An 18,064-nucleotide genomic window follows, 5' to 3' on the forward strand; every position below is an offset into this window, starting at 1 on the left:
GGAAAAGGTCAAAGACTGTTTCTTGCAGAGCAAAGATTTTCTTCACTGCTTTCTCCCAAAGCCCCGGTGACTCTGGGAGACCTCCCGGATTTTCCTCTGGGAAACCCGGGCCAAACCGAGCGCCCCTCAGGCTGAAACACAAACCCGGGAACCCCCCTCCTGCAAACGGCTGTGACGGGACAGGCTCGGGTGCGCCCACAGCTTCACCTGACGGCTTCACCGCCACAATTATTTTTTTTTCCCCAGGCGAGCCCACCGCGACCACCCCCCGAGCTCCGCCGCGGGACCCCCCCACCTCCCCCGGGGCTCGGGGTGCCACTGCCCGCCCCGCCCCGGCTCCCCTCAGCCAGGAGCCAGCGACGCGGCCGGGCCGCCGAAACTTTCCGGCCCGGCGCCCAGGCCCCCCGCACGGGGGTTTTAGGGATTTGGGAGGGGAAAAAAAAGAAATATATGAGGCAAAGGGGAGGGGAAGGGGGTTGACTCGGCGTAAGCCGCCGGGTGCCGGGCTCCCGGAGGGCGTTGGCCACCTGTCTCGCCGCCCCCTCCCGCGGCCGCCGAGCCACCGCCCGCGCCGCGGGGAAAGACGGCGAAGGGGCAGGCGAAGGCTGCTCCAGGGGATGCCGGCGGAGGGGAAGCGGGGCAGGGCGCAGCCCCGCGGGCGGCAGCGGGACAGGCACCGGGAGGCGGCCCCCGCCCAGTTGACGGCGTTTCTGCCCCTCCGCGGGGCAACGCCGGGAGGAGGAAGAGGGACCGGGGAGAGGGGTGCCCGGCTCCGGGAAGCCGCACCGCTTCCCCCTGCCCCACCTCGAAGAGAAAGGGGGGAAGAAAGCAAGCGCGGCGGCTCGTCCCGGTTCAGCGGGGTAGGGCTAGGCGGGTACCTGCCTGGCGCTGCAGCGGGCCGCGGGAGCACGCCGGCGCCTCCCTTGCCCGCCCCGCCGCGGCGGTCGCTCCGCGTCCCTTTCCGTCCCGGTCTGAAATGGCGGGGGACGGGGAGGGCTGGGGCTGGAGCTGCCGAGGGAGCCGAGCGCCGAGAGGGTGGATGGATGGGCGCGATCGATGCGCTCCGCGCTCCCCCGCCCCTTGCGGCAGGCCCAGCCCCTCCCTCCTCCTCCTCCTCCTCCTCCTCCTCCTTCCCCCCTCCTCCCGCCGCGCCGCCTCAACGGCCCGCGGGCCGTTGAGGCGGCGCGGTGGGAGGAAGGGGGAGGGAGGGGTCGGGACCGCCCGTCGCGGGCACCGGAGGCTCGGGGGCGGTGTTTTGTGTCGCAGCGTGAGGGAAAGCCTGGCCGGGAAGCGTGCGCTCGAGGGTGGTGAAGGGAAATAAGTACAATTCCAGCGTTTCCTCGCCATTTCCCTCTCCCTCGTCGCCGACGGGGACCCGGCGCGCACCGCCGTAGCTCCTCAGAGCGGGGGGACTGCGGGAAAGAGGCTTAACTGCTGCCGTAAGGCTTTCTACCGGTTCATCGTGAGGGGAGCGCGCTGGCTGCCCGGCCGGGGCAGGCATAAGACAGTGCCTGCCTAAACATAAAAAGCATTTTTATTCGTAGCCGGTTACAAAAATGTCAGCAGAGGCCTTGCGGAATTGCTGCGAAACTTAGGCGCCCGTTGAAGTTCGTCGGCTTTCGCTTGTTTCAAGATAAAACGCAGGCTTTATTATTAGATTCCGGGATGCGCTGCATAAAAGTTAATAAACATGGGTTTTTTGAAAGCAAGTTAACAATTGCATGGTGAAGCCTGTTTTCTTATTAAAAGGCCAAAAACATAATCCCCTGTAACTGAAAGGCTCTAATGTGTAGATTAATATACTATAGTGTCATTTGTATGCCTGTGTTACATCCCAAGCAGTAAGATTCTTTCCAAACACGTTGCCAGGTCTCAGACAAAGGTAACGAACCCTATTCCTAACAAAGCTTAGTCCGAGGGTAAACGCCCGCGATGTCGACCGGCTCACACAAGGGATTAATTTGGGCAGTTTTGCTTTCCCTCTTTAAATTGGAAGGTCAAAAATAAATGTCTACACATCTGGTGTGCAAGAGTTTTAATTTAGGAGTCTGGAGCTTTGTTCTCTGCAACTGCGTGTGACAACTTCCAGCTTCTTTCATTCTCAGTGTGCATCCAGGGGGCTGTGCTTTTGGGCCGTACCCAGCTGAGCATTGAAGGCATTAACCCTCTGGGACTATGCCGTCTAATTTAGAAGTGTGTTCCTGTGATTAATTCACGTAAATTAGCCAAAGCCCCTGCGGTGGTGTTCAGCACTACTCCCTGATGCCAAGGTGTTAAGACTCAGGTGGAAAACAAACCCATCTTTGAGCTGTTGTGTGAGAAACGCTGTCTCTTCCAGCAGAGACCACAAAAGATCAGACAAGCTTTTCTTGTATTCCTGAAACAAGTCTTTTCTGTCACTGAAATCAGTGACAGAGACCTATGGACTCCTATGGGAGCTTCTGTAAGGATACTCCTATGCAGTGGGAGGGTATATGTTGTCATGAACTGTGGAGAAAATGAAATTGGGAAACTCTTTATGACCCCCATTTCTCCTCTCCCAGTGATTTAGGTGTTAGTAACCTGGTCATTTGTGTGTTAAATATTCTTACTAGATCGTTTCCCAACAGCCTCAATAAAAAAAACTCACAAAAATACATATGACGGTGTAACATGAAATCATCTTGCAAATTAAGAGTTAAAACTGAGTGACTCAATTTGCTAATTAAGTAGACTACCTCACATGAGCAGATGTAAAAACTAAAAGACAGACCTGCTTTCAAAGAACAAGTAGCCTGGTGGTAAAACCACAAGCTTAGGATGTGGGAAACCCACATTCCCATCTGTGGTGTGAAAGAGGCAAAGAAAGGATTTGAATGCAGATGTTTGGTAACTGAGGTAAACGCCCTGATCAGCAATTTTAGGCTAGCCGGATCTCACTTTCCTATTTTGGCCCCCCTAGGAAAACTATTTGAGTGTTGTGGTTCTTCCTAATACAGTGGGAAAACGCCTGCGTAACAGGAAAACTTGCCCAGTTCTGCACATAATGCTGGTGTTCCACAAACAGCTTGGATGGTTTGTTCTCATCTACAGGGCTTTGTATGGGGAGAAGCTGTTCATCTTTAAACCCACACAGTCCCAGCTGGGATCAGAAGAGTATCCAGAGAGCAGCTGCCTTTGGTAGAACCTTCTCTGTGAAAACTTTAGGTCCCAATGAGAGCTTGAACCACCGCATCTCCATACAGTCTCAATGAAATGTGCAAACAATCATTCTGCATATAGTTGGGAAGGAAAATTAATTGTTGGGATTCTGGAAAAAGCAGAATGCAAAGCTTGATTTTTTTTTTTTTTTGGTGCACAAATTTGTTTAGAAATGTCTATTATGAAATTGCTGTTTGCTTTAATTAAATTTCATTTAGAAATATCTTCTCAGGCATATGTGTGAAGTGGTTTGAAAACAAACCGAAATACATGAGCTGATCAAAAATATTAAGTGCCAATCCATAGAGTGCATTGATATGAAAGCTGGTGAAAAGTCAGCACAAGCGATGCAAAACCTCCTAGATTCTGTGCAAGTGCTGTTCTATGAGTTACCGACTTCATTTTAGCGATTGTTTCTTCAGTGCAGTTTGCACAGAGAATTGTGAACACAGGCAAAGAAGACGCATGTCCTCAAATCCCAAAACACTTCAGTGTGCTAGAGCGAAATACTTCTGTTAAGTTAAAGCATATTCATCAATTCAAAGGCTTCTTCACATTTGCATTAAAATATTCCAGTCCCAGTCTTCTGGATCCTCCATGGATATGGATCTTTGAGGGCAAATCACCAATCACAGCTCCTTACTCTGACAAGATGCTTCCCTTATGATATCAAGCACTAGGCCAAGTATAATCCCGTCAGCCACATATTTATGCTACTCAGATTTGCCCAATCCTAAACATTATACAATAAATTCAGTGACGTTTTAACTTTGAGAATATATGAGCTTTCACCACCCGTCAGCAGTTGCGAGGTGGGGGGGAGGAAATGTAAAATACAGCTCCAGCCTCAAGATAAATAGTAAGCTTTCCCTGTTAACAGACAGTGTCAGACAAGCTGAGACAAGAGTTAATTTTCCTGTGGCTTTTCCTGGCATTGAACTCTATGCAAAGCAGATGCAAAGCCAATGTAGAGTTACTACAGGAAGATAAGTGGGTTTGTGCAACTTCAAGTTCGCCTGCCATAAATTAGGAATATTAGTAAAGAGAATTTTTCTGTCACACATAGATAGGCCAAGAGTCCCTGGCCCGTACAGCCAGTAGTGATGCATATGTTGTCTGATAATCACCAATACGGATTCACTCCTGGCCATGCACAAGCACATAGTTATACTTCAGTTGGTTTAGCCAGAGGCCACAATGCTGGCGTTAATGGTGGTTTCACGCTTTTAGGCCACCATTATGGCACTTTGTGCAAGGACAGAGACTACCTGATCAGCCTGCACATGTGAAGTGTTTACATGACAGTTTTTGAAGACATTTGACCTGGCTGCATGCGTTTATATGGGCTGTGTTTTGTTTTATGCAGGCATATTATTTTGCTCTGTTGTAAGATTCCATGTGTCGCCCAGGAGCAGCATTTGAGACATTCCTGTCATTTGGGATGTACCAGCCTTCAGTTTTTACCTTTTCCTGTTCTTCTCCCAGGAAAGTTAAGACTTTTAAGGACGTCCTGCCAACTTCATTATGCTGCCCTATCGTTGTTAAGACCACCTACAGAAGATTCTTCTTTTTAAGTCCTATCTAGAGCAGTGCAAACGCCCTTACAAATTTTTGTCTGCTGACACAGCAGGATACAATTAACTCACTAACTCTACTCAAGACAGGATCTACAAGACATATATAGGACAGCAAGCAGTGAATTTATACAAATATTTACATCCATACATAAATATCTCTATATATGCAATTTTAAATATGTGAGTTTATATTAAAATAAAGGCTACAGTTCTCATGGGATGTTATTTTTTGTGCCCTATCGAATTTCCTATAGTGGTATGGACCTTTTATTTTGCTATTTTACATGTATAGATTGAAGTTTAACATAGATGAACTCACACAGTATATGAACACAGCATATATGGACTCACACTGAATGTGAACATGTTTTGACTTGTCACTGCAAATCCTTTTCGAATTATCTGATGGACCCCAAGAAATCCACAAACCCTAAACCAAAATTACCTTTTAAATGCTCAGCTGTATAAAACACAAGTCTAGGTTCTGGTCCGTTGGCTTCAGTGGCAGCTAGGTTGTTCACTACCCACTTTAAACACAAGAATAGCGCAAGGTCCTGCAAACCTTCCTTCTTTTATATATGGAGGTGCTAAGGAAACATGGTTAATGTATTTTTCTGCAATAACATTAGATTTGGCTTGAAAGTAATGTGCTAAGATATACCACATTACTGGTATTTGCAAATGGTTTGACTTTTGGTTTAATTCAGTTGTCTGACTTTTTGAATATAGTTCTCTGCTAAAAATGGGGTGGGGAGAGAGGAAGAGTTCAACTGTGAACTATTCTTCAGAAAACTCGATGCTTTTGCCATCCCACTAATGTCATCTGGCATTAATTAACATAGCATCTCTTTTATTATATTGTCAGCATACAGCCACTGAATTAAAATACAAAAAGAATTGTTAAAATTTCCCAATTTAACTTTGGTATTCCTTTTAAAGCATAATTTTTCAAGTTTTGTGTATATAGGAAATCATCCAAAGCCCACTGAAGTTAATGGGCTTCATTCCGATTAGGCCCAGAAATGTTTGGAAAAATCAATGGGGTGTCCAAATTGCCTCTCTAAACCAAGTGATTAGATGCCTCATTTCTATTATTGGCACCCGCAGCTCAGCACCCAAAACTGACTGAGTATGCAACACTGCACATCTAACGGGTCTCTCAAGGGACTGAAGACTACCTCGTGGGGAGAAAAAGAGAGCGTTAGACACAGTGGAAGTTCGCCATCCCACTGCACCCATGCCTTTAGGGTGCCAAAAAGAAACGCTAGGAAGAAGGACTTTAAGTAGGTCTCTCCTACTTGAGACAGCATGGAAGAGCAGCACAGGGGGCTCCACACCACACACTTGCAGTGTGACTGGGTCAGTTGCAGCAAAACATAGTCCTGACACATGCCAGACATCTGCTCCTCAAGTGGAACCTGCAGGAGGTGAACAGAGAATGCCAGCCCCGGCATGACCTACTCCTCGGAGGCAGCTCCCACCTCTCTCCTGCGTGTTTTCCTCTTCCCATCCTCGTGAGTCAGTGTGTCAGGCACAACACAGTGACCGGCTCTGTGAATTGCCCCTCGGCTCTAGCTGGTGGGAGAAATGCTGAGGAAACATGGCAGCGCTGCATGGCAGCATACTTTAATACATCCCGTGCTTTTTGTGTTGTGCTAGGGTCAGCTGCTCCCTGACGTTCTCCTAACAAATTTTGTGTCTTGCTTTCTTCGACAGGGAAGAACTGTGGAGAATAACTAGTGTCTTGGCAGAGCTTGTGCTCTCAGTGCAGAGCTGACAGGCCTTGAGCAAAACCTTTGGTTCCAGCTAAGTCCATCCTGCTTAAAAGCACCCTGTCCATGAGCGAAAGGGGTCTGTGTGTGCGGCTGAGTCAGGCTGGGAGTGAAAACAAAGTAAAACACTGGGTTGACTTTGCCTTTTGGCATGACCTAGAGTTCAGTCCTGCTCTCAGTCAGTGGCAGTTCTGCCACTTGCTTATGCCTGGGTTTACATATTAGCATTGCCTACCCTTCAGCACTAGCCTCCCCTCGTATCCCTTGGTATTATTAAAATCTTTGAGATCTAGCAGATTTCTAGCTCACCAAGAGTTTTATTTCTCTGGACTTTGGTAAAACTATACATCTCCCTGAGATGATCAGAAACACATGGAAAAATATTAAAATGGTGCATAAAGAAAAAAAAGAATGAAATATTTTCTTTCCAAGACAGCTACTCTTTTGCTGCAGTCTTTTTAATTCAGGAAAAAAAAAAATCAAAATGTTGTCAGCACTTTGGAAACTACATCCCTTTTTCCACCCCAACAGTCTTTTGCCTATTTTGCCTAGACCTGTAAGCCAAGAAGATTGCTACAGCTCAGGACAATGCATGAAGACCTAACGTTTTTCAAACAAGTAAAAAGCATTCCAGCAGCAGTAGCAGTTCACATTTTTCTTGGACAGGATGTATTTCCCCAGCCCCCCTGGGAAACTGGACGCAGAATCCCAGGGCAGCCCTCCTCACAAACTGCTGTGCTTGGGAGTCAGATATAAAGGGGATATAAACCAGCCTGGGAGACTCAGCCACTGGAGACGCTGGACAACTTGCAGATTTGGGGAAGGTTGGAAGCCCCTCATCTCAGCGGTCCACAGATCTCTCAGACAGCAGAATTGCTCAGAGCCTGAAAAGCCGAGGCACCCGGGCTTGCAGTCCAGGGCACTGCCTGGCAGGTTTGGAGCCCAAGATCCTGGCAAAGCAAAGGACAGGGAAGCAAGAAGTTTAAACTGAAATCACCAGTTTCACACAGAAAGTTCTGGTTGGCAAATCCCTGTTTCTCTGTTGGGGCCATGGTCTGGATGCAGCTGTTTGCCAGCGGAAGCTTGATCAGCACAGGACTGCGTTAACTCCTGTTGGCACACCCTGAAGGCAGATGGCAGGGAGCATGCTGGCCTCATCTTACATAGCCTCTCCCATGGAAGATGTGGTCCTGCACCTTCTATGAAGAAGCATGCGTATCTTGCTGTAGTACCTTCATGCACTGTCAATGACTTTCATTCCCTGCTGTCCCAAAGGCTTAAAATATGGCCTGTTGAATGGTATTTTTGGCCCGTCCAAACGATGCAGGACTAGACGCCCCGTGCCCTGTGATTTTTGCATTCATGCACACCAGTGCCAAAACCTGTGTGGACAGGGTGCATTTACAAGGCAACTAAATCAAAGTGGTGTGGTTTTACACAGAGAGAGGGGCAAGCATGCACCCACGTTTCCAGTCATGGGGCACTTAAAACACATCTGGTCTCTGAGCAGATTGTTCTGTAAACTGAAAACCAAGTTTGAATATACCAAATTTTGTGCTGACACCTTGCAACTCAAATGATACAGTGGCCAGAGGCAGAGAGGGCCTTGCCACTTCTGTGGTGGGAACTGGGACAAAACCTCTGGCGAGCTGAGCTGTCCGTTCCCGTTGCTGCCAAGGCACAGGGAGGCACAGGGCAGTAGTTGCTACTGCTGGGTACGGCCAGCCCCAACCATATTAGTCACCTTTATCCCATACAACCAAGCTCTTCCTCGGCACAGCAGCTTCCACATGCTGTCACAGGCATGGGCAAAAAAGACAGTGGGGCCACATTGTTCCTGCCTCTTCCCTTACCGTCCTGGTCTGCTGTCCTCGCTCTACATCTAGAGCCAGCCCAAATAAATTATGTATGTTAATATATGTATTTTGTAGCAACCTACAAAACAATTCTTTGATCTCAGTTTAGGCCTTTGGTTGTTACTACGATACCAGCAATAATAAATAAACACAGGAAGAAGTAATACGTATCTGCAGCAGTGGCAGTTTGCTTACCTGCTTCCTCACACATACACACACTCCAATGCTAGAATTTCATTTTAAGAAAAGGTCACTGTACTCAAGATCACAGGTTCTCCTTTGCTGCACTGCAATTCAGTTTTCATCTCATTTCATTTCAGGAGATTCCACTGTATGTTTATCAGCTTACACACTTAGAATTATTCATCAATGGCTGCATTTACTCCAGACGTGAATTAGAACAAGTTGTAGCAAAATTTGTCTAATGGTGGTTAGTAAGTCCAATAGAAGTGTACAGCCCTAGAAAATGCACCTAGAAGCACTGCAAGAACGTGAATACGGCGGGAAGTATTGCTGAGGTGTAACACGTACTCTCAGAGATGGTTCTAAAAATAAAAGAAACTTCTGTTTAATCGCAATGGTGAGATGTTTAAGATCGCTTGCTCTTGCAGAGGCAGTTAAATAGATCCTGACATAGAGTACCAAGGAAGGAAATGTATGTGTTTATTTTGGAGTGTTTGGGTCATTGGATAGAAAGCTTATAGGAAAATGGAAAACACGCAACAGTAATTTATTTCTAAAGGGAAGGGGGAGAAAAGTCAAGGAAATTCCCTCACAGTCTGCTCGGAGCCAGGTTTTTAGCTGGTGTAAATCTGCAGGCTAGGTTGAAATTATTGGAACCAGCCTATGTCCTCTATCAATAGAAAGCAATACAGCAATGTTGATTTACATTAGCTGGTGATTTGAGGCCCTAAGGAGAGTCAGCATTACTAGACTCCTGCATCAAGGTAAGACCAGGGCTTTGTCTTAGGATCAGATCCAGCTCTCATCTGCAGTGGGGCTGTGCGGCCAGGTAGCAGCCCTTGTCTCTTGTTAGGTGTCAGTAAATGTCAGCCTCTTCCTCTCTTTCCACCACCCTGTGAGTCCCTCCCTGACCACATTAAAAAAACAGTTGAGCTTTGCAGAATTGATCCCTGTTTGCGTGTCCTTATATCCCAACATTCAACAGCTTTGCAGACCAAAAGTCTTCTTTGCAACCTCCTCAATACGTTTGCATGATCAGCTGTTACATTTTTTATTACACATTGTTGAATCTGACGCATCAAGACTTTTATGCAGCTTGCCCCTGCTCTCTAGGAATTTCAAAAATAAATCATTGACATGCACTGCAAACTGTCGAAGAGTTGCTGACATACTCTACAGTAGAAAGGCACTGGATAACCTTTTGCACTAGAATGCTATTTTTAAGTGCTTTCATAAAGAGCACTGTTGTTTTTGAACATACATGGCTATGGTGAAAGGAGTTAATAGTTTGCACATGATGTATCACACCCATGATAAAATTCTTCACAGAAAAGTTAAAAATCCCAAGCAGTAACCACACACACAAAATTGTTAAGGATACTCTGTGGGTTGAAGCTCTCGTCTTTGTCTAAGTATTTAGACCTTTCTGAGCGTCCTTTGTGTAACACAGCACAGATACAAAAGCCAGGCTTAATGATCCAGCCACTTTTCCACACCATGGGGTCAGAGCCTTGGGCAAAGGTTTCCCCCATTCAACGGCGGGGAGGGAGGAGAGAAAGGGGTGCTGGATGTGTCTAAACAGCTGCCTCTTGGTTTTGCGAGTGCCCTGAAAAGAAAGGATACCAAAGCATCTGTTTCTTACGACAAGGCTGTGGTGTTTCTGCGAAGGGGAATTGACTGTGTGCTGTTTATAACCACCCTTGTGGTAATCAGCAAGTGTCTGTACGTTCTTTAAATAGACACATTACCCTAAGGAAATACCCAAGTCAGCACCTCTGTATCCTGCTCTTAGAGAGGAAACCTGACTACAAGACATCAAAATCTGCTGCTGCTTGGCAAAGGGGCAGAAATATTTTAGCTAAGACCTGCCTGCTGCTTGCTTTTCTTGGAGAGGTAGCTCCATCATGCTTGGTTCAGCTCTCACGTATGTCAGTTTTACTCTGGGGTGACTCCAGTTACTTAGAGGAGTTGATCCATAATTACACAAGTGGCAAAGAGAAAAGAACCAAGCCTCAGGGAACTGCTTCCTAAGTAAAGCAAGAAGGATATGATCAAGTAACTGATTACTTTATAGATTCTTCATTTATTCTCCCTAATTGCTGTTAAAAATGGAAATATATACTTCCAAATATTTGTCCCAGGAAATTACTGCTCTTTTATCTCACACTCAAGTATTACTGTATGAATCATTTAAAACTCGACAAGACAAACCACCAGAGAGTGTGTTAAACCAAAATGAGGATAGAGTTGCAGTTGATCAGAAGAACAGACAAGATAGTCTTCCTCCTTTCTCAATGCCTACAGAAGAAAGTTCTGTACTATAGCTTTTTAAACTGGCATGGTGCTTGGGACAGTAATTCTAAAAAAAGCTTCACTGAAATGCTTATCTCTAAAGAGGTCTTCATAACCAGGTGACGTCTGGAAAAATGTGACTTTCAAAATATTATGTAAGTACAGAGTTAGAATAGAGAAGAGAAAAAAAAGCCACTGAAAAGGCGTTGCAAATTGTAGCATTACACACATCCATTAAACTGCATTTTGCTATCTCAGTGCAGTCAGGAACTTTGCAATTATAAACAAGAAACAGAAGACAGAGGTTAGCATGCTAGACTTTTTAGACAGTATTTTACATCCTGGCCTGTATCAGAAATGGTGTGGCCAGCAGGAGTGGGGAGGGGATCGTGCCCCTGTACTCGGCGCTGGTGAGGCCGCACCTCGAATCCTGTGTTCAGTGTTGGGCCCCTCACTACAAGAAGGACATTGAGGTGCTGGAGCGTGTCCAGAGAAGGGCGACGAAGCTGGTGAGGAGTCTGGAGCACAAGTCTTATGAGGAGCGGTTGAGGGAACTGGGGTTGTTCCGTCTGGAGAAGAGGAGGCTGAGGGGAGACCTTATCGCTCTCTACAACTCCCTGAAAGGAGGTTGCAGAGAGGTGGGTGTTGGCCTCTTCTCCCAAGTGACAAGTGACAGGACTAGAGGAAATGGCCTCAAGTTGTGCCAGGGGAGGTTTAGACTGGCTATTAGGAAAAATTTCTTTACTGAAAGAGTAGTGAAACATTGGAATAGGCTGCCCAGGGAGGTGGTAGAGTCACCCTCCCTGGAGGTATTCAAGGAGCGTGTGGATGTGGCATTGTGGGATGTAGCTTGATGGGCATGGTGGTGTGTGGTGTTGGGTGGGTTGGTTTTTGGTGTGTTGGTTTTTTGTGGGGTTTTTTTTTTTGTGTGGTTTGGTTTTTGGTTTTTTTGTTTTTTTTTTTTTAGGTTGGACTTGATGATCTTACAGGTCTTTTCCAACCTTAGTGATTCTGTGATTCTGTGATCAGTCAGGCTGTATAAGCTGAAGTGAGGATACTGAAGTCAATGAAGCCACTTGGGAATGACCCTACCAAAAGTGAGATCAGAACTAACTGTAATAATATATTGTTAAAACTTCATTAACACCAGAAGGAGTGGGGGAAGTGAAATTTTTCTAATACGTTTCCTTTATTGTCAGATTTTCATCATCCTTTCCTGAAAAAACTGCCATTTATAGAAATATGTATTTTGGAGGAAATGCAATAAATAAGCCAATTTAATTTTGCAGATGTACTGAGGGTGCAAATACACTTAAAGTTTTCGTAAGACTTAGTCTAGGGGAATCAGCTTCAGCCTGTCAACCATCAACAATTCCGTACACTGTCCTCCTGCCATAAGGCCCATCTCCAGCCCAAATTTGCCCTTTGAATTGTCAATTCACATTCTCACTTTTCAAAGACATCTAAATAATCCCTCGTGAATAGCTGACATTTCACTTCATTTGTGTCAGAGAGAACTGCTGTATCTAGAACAGCTCCTTGCCAGTGGACCTTCACTGAACAGGTAGAAGGATGAAAAGTACTGTGGTTAAGGAAGAAACATGAGTCACTGGGTTTGTCACCCTGTCAACTCTTAGATTGCTGCATTCATACTCGCCTTCGGCTTGAGATTGAGCATGACCGAGCTGTGGCCAAGCCATACTTCTGGCCGTGTCTGAAGTCTGTCCAGATGGCAGGCACTCCTGCTCCTCACACAGGCAAGATCTTAACTTCAGTGACAGGCCAGGGCTTCTGACTCACGCAGCTCCCGCTGAGCACAGCAGCCATGGGGAGGTATAGCCAATCGTGGAGACAACAGCATGTGCCAGGGACAGGAGCAGTGGCATCCAGGGGACAATACCTGATAAAGTAAGCTACTTCAGTCTGTACCCCGCCTCTGCAGGAAGGCTGAACTGAGACCTTACCGGGAGTGGGGAGCAGCAGGGCACTGTCCTGCAGGAACTTAGCACCAGCAGTGGTACTGATGGGCGACTTGAGTCCTGGCTGTGACCACAGGGGAGGACACAGGCCTGCTGTGTCCTGGATGCGGGGAGATAAGACTGGCTCACAGGCATGCTTAAGGAATGCCACTTACATGCAGTTTGGAGCTTCTTTCCATTTGGATGCAAACAGTGTTAAAACAATCTGGAGAACTGAGAGTGGGGCTAAACTGTCTGTGTAGACATAGCATCTGATGTGGGCTTCACTGTGTGAGCTTCTTTTCTGCTTGGCCCGATTGGAAGATGTAGTCTCTGGTTACTAATGTTAACTGGGGTTTAAGGAACAGAGACTGTACAGTTTTACAGAGGATGTAGCCAAAGAGTTAATGAAGGCCTCAAATGTTTTCTTTTTCTTACTGGAACCACCTCACTCTTCACTGAGATGAGCCACGTATCGTAAGCACTGTGTAAGTGTTTGAAAGCCTCGTTCATGACAGCTGAAAAGGCACATAAAGATGAGTGATCCTGAGCACACTGGCAACATGGGACTCTGAGGCTCTATACAGCCTCCTTTAAGTTTCCACATCTATTTAACAGGGCAAGGCTATTTATTTCTGTGGCTCTCTACACATGTGAGTCTTTGTGGACAGGGAGCAGCTACACACATTCACAAATCAGCCTGAAAAGGACAATCATGATTCATTTACACTCTCTGTTCCCAGTAGGTCCTGTGTGTGGGTTAGTGGCCCTCTAATCAGTAATACTGTAAGTCATTGATAGTCATGAGCAATATGACCACCATGGTTTGAACTCTCTGCATTGGCAGATGGTGGCCAGTCTGACACCTTGCACAGCACAGAACAAAGCTCACCCAGGCATTTCTGCAGCAAGCTCTGAGGTTTTATACACCTGTAAAGGAGTCACCTACTAGTGCTACTAAATCTTTCTTCATGCTGTGGACTGATTTAAGCTTTGCGGTATAAAGGGATAAAGCTGCTGCGGCAAATACATCTCTGTAGGAGACATACTTGTTATATTCTTTGCCCCAGCACGCTTGCCAGGGAGGGTTCATGGGCCACCACTGCTGCCAATGCAAGGAACAACTCTTAGATAGGAGAGCAATCTGCTTCAGCAGGGAGCATGGATGGGGCGAGGGGAAGAGTGAAAGCCTGTTGATGTGAATAGCAATAGATCAGTGGAAGCGTATGAGCTGACAGGTATATTTTCTATCAAGACAAAGAAACACAGAAGCATAGCTCTCCTTTTTTTGGAGAACAATTCTTCATATACAAGGAATGTCACTTACTGACTTTCGAAGAATTCCTCTAAAATTCCTGTCGAGCATCACTGCTGGTAAAGCCTATAAATCTGCTTGAAACCCAGGAAAGGAAGATGATATAGGACGGCAAGATGTCATTGTACAAATGGTGTAGTTCACCAAAAATAAGACCCTGAAGACTCACCCTTGTCCTCACCCTACAATTACGGGGAGGGAGTGACCGTGGAACACAGCGTTTAGGACACCATGGAATATATTTGGCCTCCAGGCAGTTCTCAGAGCACCTTGACATACATAATTAGTGAGGATGCTGATGTTTGTTTAGGGCTTGTGGTTGTGAAAAATAGAACAAAGAGATTTTTGGGGGGTGGGTAGTAATCAAGGCAGTAAAATAATTTCTCTCCTCTCTGCTTTTTCTCTCTGATTTTCTATCACAGAAACAAATCGAACCCCACCCCTATCCAGTTGGTTCACTTAACTCACGCTTTCTTGACAGCTAAGACATGCTATGCAAGATTACTTTCCTACATTCCCTTTTGCCGTCTACCCTTCCATTTCATTCTTGCTGTATCATCTTAAAGCTAGAAGATCTTACAATTTAAAACAGTATTTGAGACCCTATAGTCAGCCTGACAGAAGGCAGCAGGGAATGAGCTGTATCTCTCAATAGCTCTCTTTGAGATGAAAATTCCTCCTTGCCACATACAGTCCTAAATGAAAGAGTAATTTCTGACTTGCTTTCACAAGCCTTTTGATTTTCTTCTTCTTTAGTCTGCACATGTGTCACAGATATTCCTCCAGCCCCTGCTCCTTATGGACCAGTATCATCTTACATCACTCTTACATTTTTATCAAAGCTTTCCTTTTAACAGAGAGATGCTCCTTAGAAAAAGTTCAAATCTAAGTTTCCCTGAGCTTTGTGAAAGGAATCAGCCTGGAATTTCATTTTTCTATGATGTTCAAGCCAATGTTTTTCTGGGATTTTTTTTCTTTTTAATTTGGAAGAAGACTTGGTTAGGTTAAAATTAACATTACTTTTTGAAAATATAAACTCATATTAGCACCTGAAATTTGTAGCTTATGCCCATCCATTCCTTTAAATGTTCATTAGTAAAATACTCACTTACTGAAGGCAGAGAAAGAATTAGTATCATCTGACATTACAGTCAGAAATAAAGGTTGTGTATATATATGTTCTCAAACAGTACAGCTGGAGTGCATGACAGAAATCTAATTCATCTGACTTTATTTAAGCCTATTCTGCTCTGCAGTTCCTTTGTTTCAAGGAGAAAAAAGATAAAGGCTGGCTAGGTAAGTAATAATTAAACTTATATCACATACATTAATATACAGTAATCACAAAGTAAAATCTTATTCAAAAGGCCTATTGTGCAAGACACTGTACAAAGACAAACATAGTTCCTGCCTGGCAACTCAGTAAAGGCGAAAGGGAGAATGAATCAATTTTAACAGAAGTAGATCTTAACATGAAGCATAGTAAAGTCAGTGTGGGTCTTTCCATTGACTTGCCTTGATTTCAGATCACGTGTCCATATGCACACATGTGTGCACACATATGCACAGAAATCTGTTCCACCTATGTTTATAGAGACACACATTTTACCTAGATGCAAGTCTTGGAGTGACACTATATATGCACAGCAGTGTACGTGATCATACCGAAAAAAGAATCTGGGCTTCACTTGGCAATGAAATTGATACCTACTTCCTTTAATTGCTGCCACTCTCCTGAAAGGCATTTGTGTCTTAACAGTTGTACTATGACAGAAGCAGGTAGCGAGGGAAGATGTGTCTTGAACAGAAGTAGAGGATGAGATTGTAGAAATAAGATATTTTTGTTGAGAATAACAAGCACATATTTTCATTCAAACAAGCTGTTCTATGAAAAGGAGAAGGAATTTTACTATTTGAATTTTCTGGGGTTTAGTGGAAGCTGAGGTACTCAAATCCTACACTGAATGCATGAGCTGCAAAGGTTAAACCTAGCAAAGCAGAGTTTTAGCAATGTGGGGGCAGGGTAAGAATGTATCGTTTCTTTAGCAGCCTTTCAAGAACCAGTTCTCACAAATTTTTGAAATATTTTTTGTGGCATTTAATGAAGTCACATCAAGACTCCCTCCTCAGCTCTTAAGAGATGCTATTGTCTTTTTCAAGCTTTTTCAAAGCATACTCCTTCACTGGTAAACTTGTGATAAAAACAAGCATGAAAGACACAGAAAACTTTGGATAAATTAAACACTCCATTTTTGTGGCAAACAAGTAGCTCAGAAACTTGAGGAAAGAAGCCAGTGTTAGAAAGTCTAATGCATGGAGGACAATTTTCAAACTTATGCTCAAGTTGGGTGCCCTACCCCATACACAAAGATTGACCAAAGCCAGCGTGAAGTGCTTATGTCAATGCGAACTTCCAGACACAGAATGTTACGCTTAGATTTAGCTTTTATTTGTGAACGCTTATTCCCTATTTGCCTCTTAGCCCGTTATGTAGGAGGCTGGCTCCTACATAAAAATCACTGAACCTTTTACCTAAATTCTACTTCCTAGCATATTCCTAGTCTTTCCTAGCCTAGCAGGAGTAACGTTAGTCTCAAAATCCTGTCCAAACTTCAGCAAATAAATGCACTCTGCCTACCAAGCTTTCCTACTTAGTTTCAGCTAGAAAAAACTATGCTGCAGGTTCCATATTGCTGTGTTTTGCAAAGTTTGTACAACATAAATGTACTGAGTCTTTGTCAAAACGTGCTCTACTTCAGACAGCTACAAAAGTGGGTGAAAAATTGCTCAGTGCATAGTGTACATCGATGGCTCTGAAATCTCTTTGTGTGAAGGAATTTCTATAAATGATGTATAAATCTGTGTTCATTTAAAGGCATTTCTTTTTGTGGTTTATTGTCTCAAGCTAATGTAAGCAGTTATGCAACTGTTGTGCATTTACAAATTGGGGTATGAATATATAACAATTAAACTGTTTATACTTTCATTTTCTAATTTTATATTCTACTGACACTGAGAACGTATAACTTGAAGGTTGAATCCACAACTGAGGAGTCACTATAAAGGAAGGATGCACATGGCTAAGTACTGATTTTGTAACATCTTGCTTGCAGATATTTCCTTTTGCAAACTAATGGGAGATGAGGGAAGATCCATGTTTCAGTTTATCTGAACCACCAAAGTTTACAGAGAAGGAAAAGAGTGGGTGGGAGAAGAGGAAAAGGGAGGGGAGGCTAGGGAAAAAAACATTTCAGCTGTTTTCTATGTATGTTCTAAACACAGGATCCTCTGATCTACTGATATGTAATTCATACCAGCAATTTGATACCTTGAAAATACTTTGCATGGACCTGATGATGTTATGGATACTTTTCCTCCACCTCCTTTAATAAACAGTGCCATCGGATGATTTTCCTCTCTTAGCCTGAGTCATTTCCTCTTCCGTCGCTTCAAGCTCTTTTAGCCTACAACTGACACTAACCACCTCTCCATCATGGGAGTCCTTCAAGTCTCTGTCCTCAGCTGCAGTTAGCTTGCAAGAATTAGGCGTTACTGTTTGGGGAAGCTGTTGTGACACTTGCCAAGGTGTGAATCTAGTTATTGTGGTTTAAGTGCCCACATGGACACTCTTATTCTATACTAAAAGTGCCTTTTTTGTGGTTTAATTTGATCCACTTCCAAAGTAGCCTATGCTAAAGCCACATGGACACATCTACATGGAAAAATAGCTTGTAATAGCTTGTATTTCTCACTACTTCCTATGTGGAGATGGTTATTTCCACCCTAATTACACTCTGGAATTGCTTACTTAAATCTTGGGTAATTTTACATAAAAAAATCTATTTTGTCACTATTATCTCTTTTATGCTACCAACTGCCAGCAACTTTATCCAGCTGTATAAAATGCGATCTTCCCTGATTTCCCTTTTTA

This window comes from Gavia stellata, chromosome 4 (genome assembly GCF_030936135.1).
Source record: "Gavia stellata isolate bGavSte3 chromosome 4, bGavSte3.hap2, whole genome shotgun sequence".
Lineage (NCBI taxonomy): Eukaryota > Metazoa > Chordata > Aves > Gaviiformes > Gaviidae > Gavia > Gavia stellata.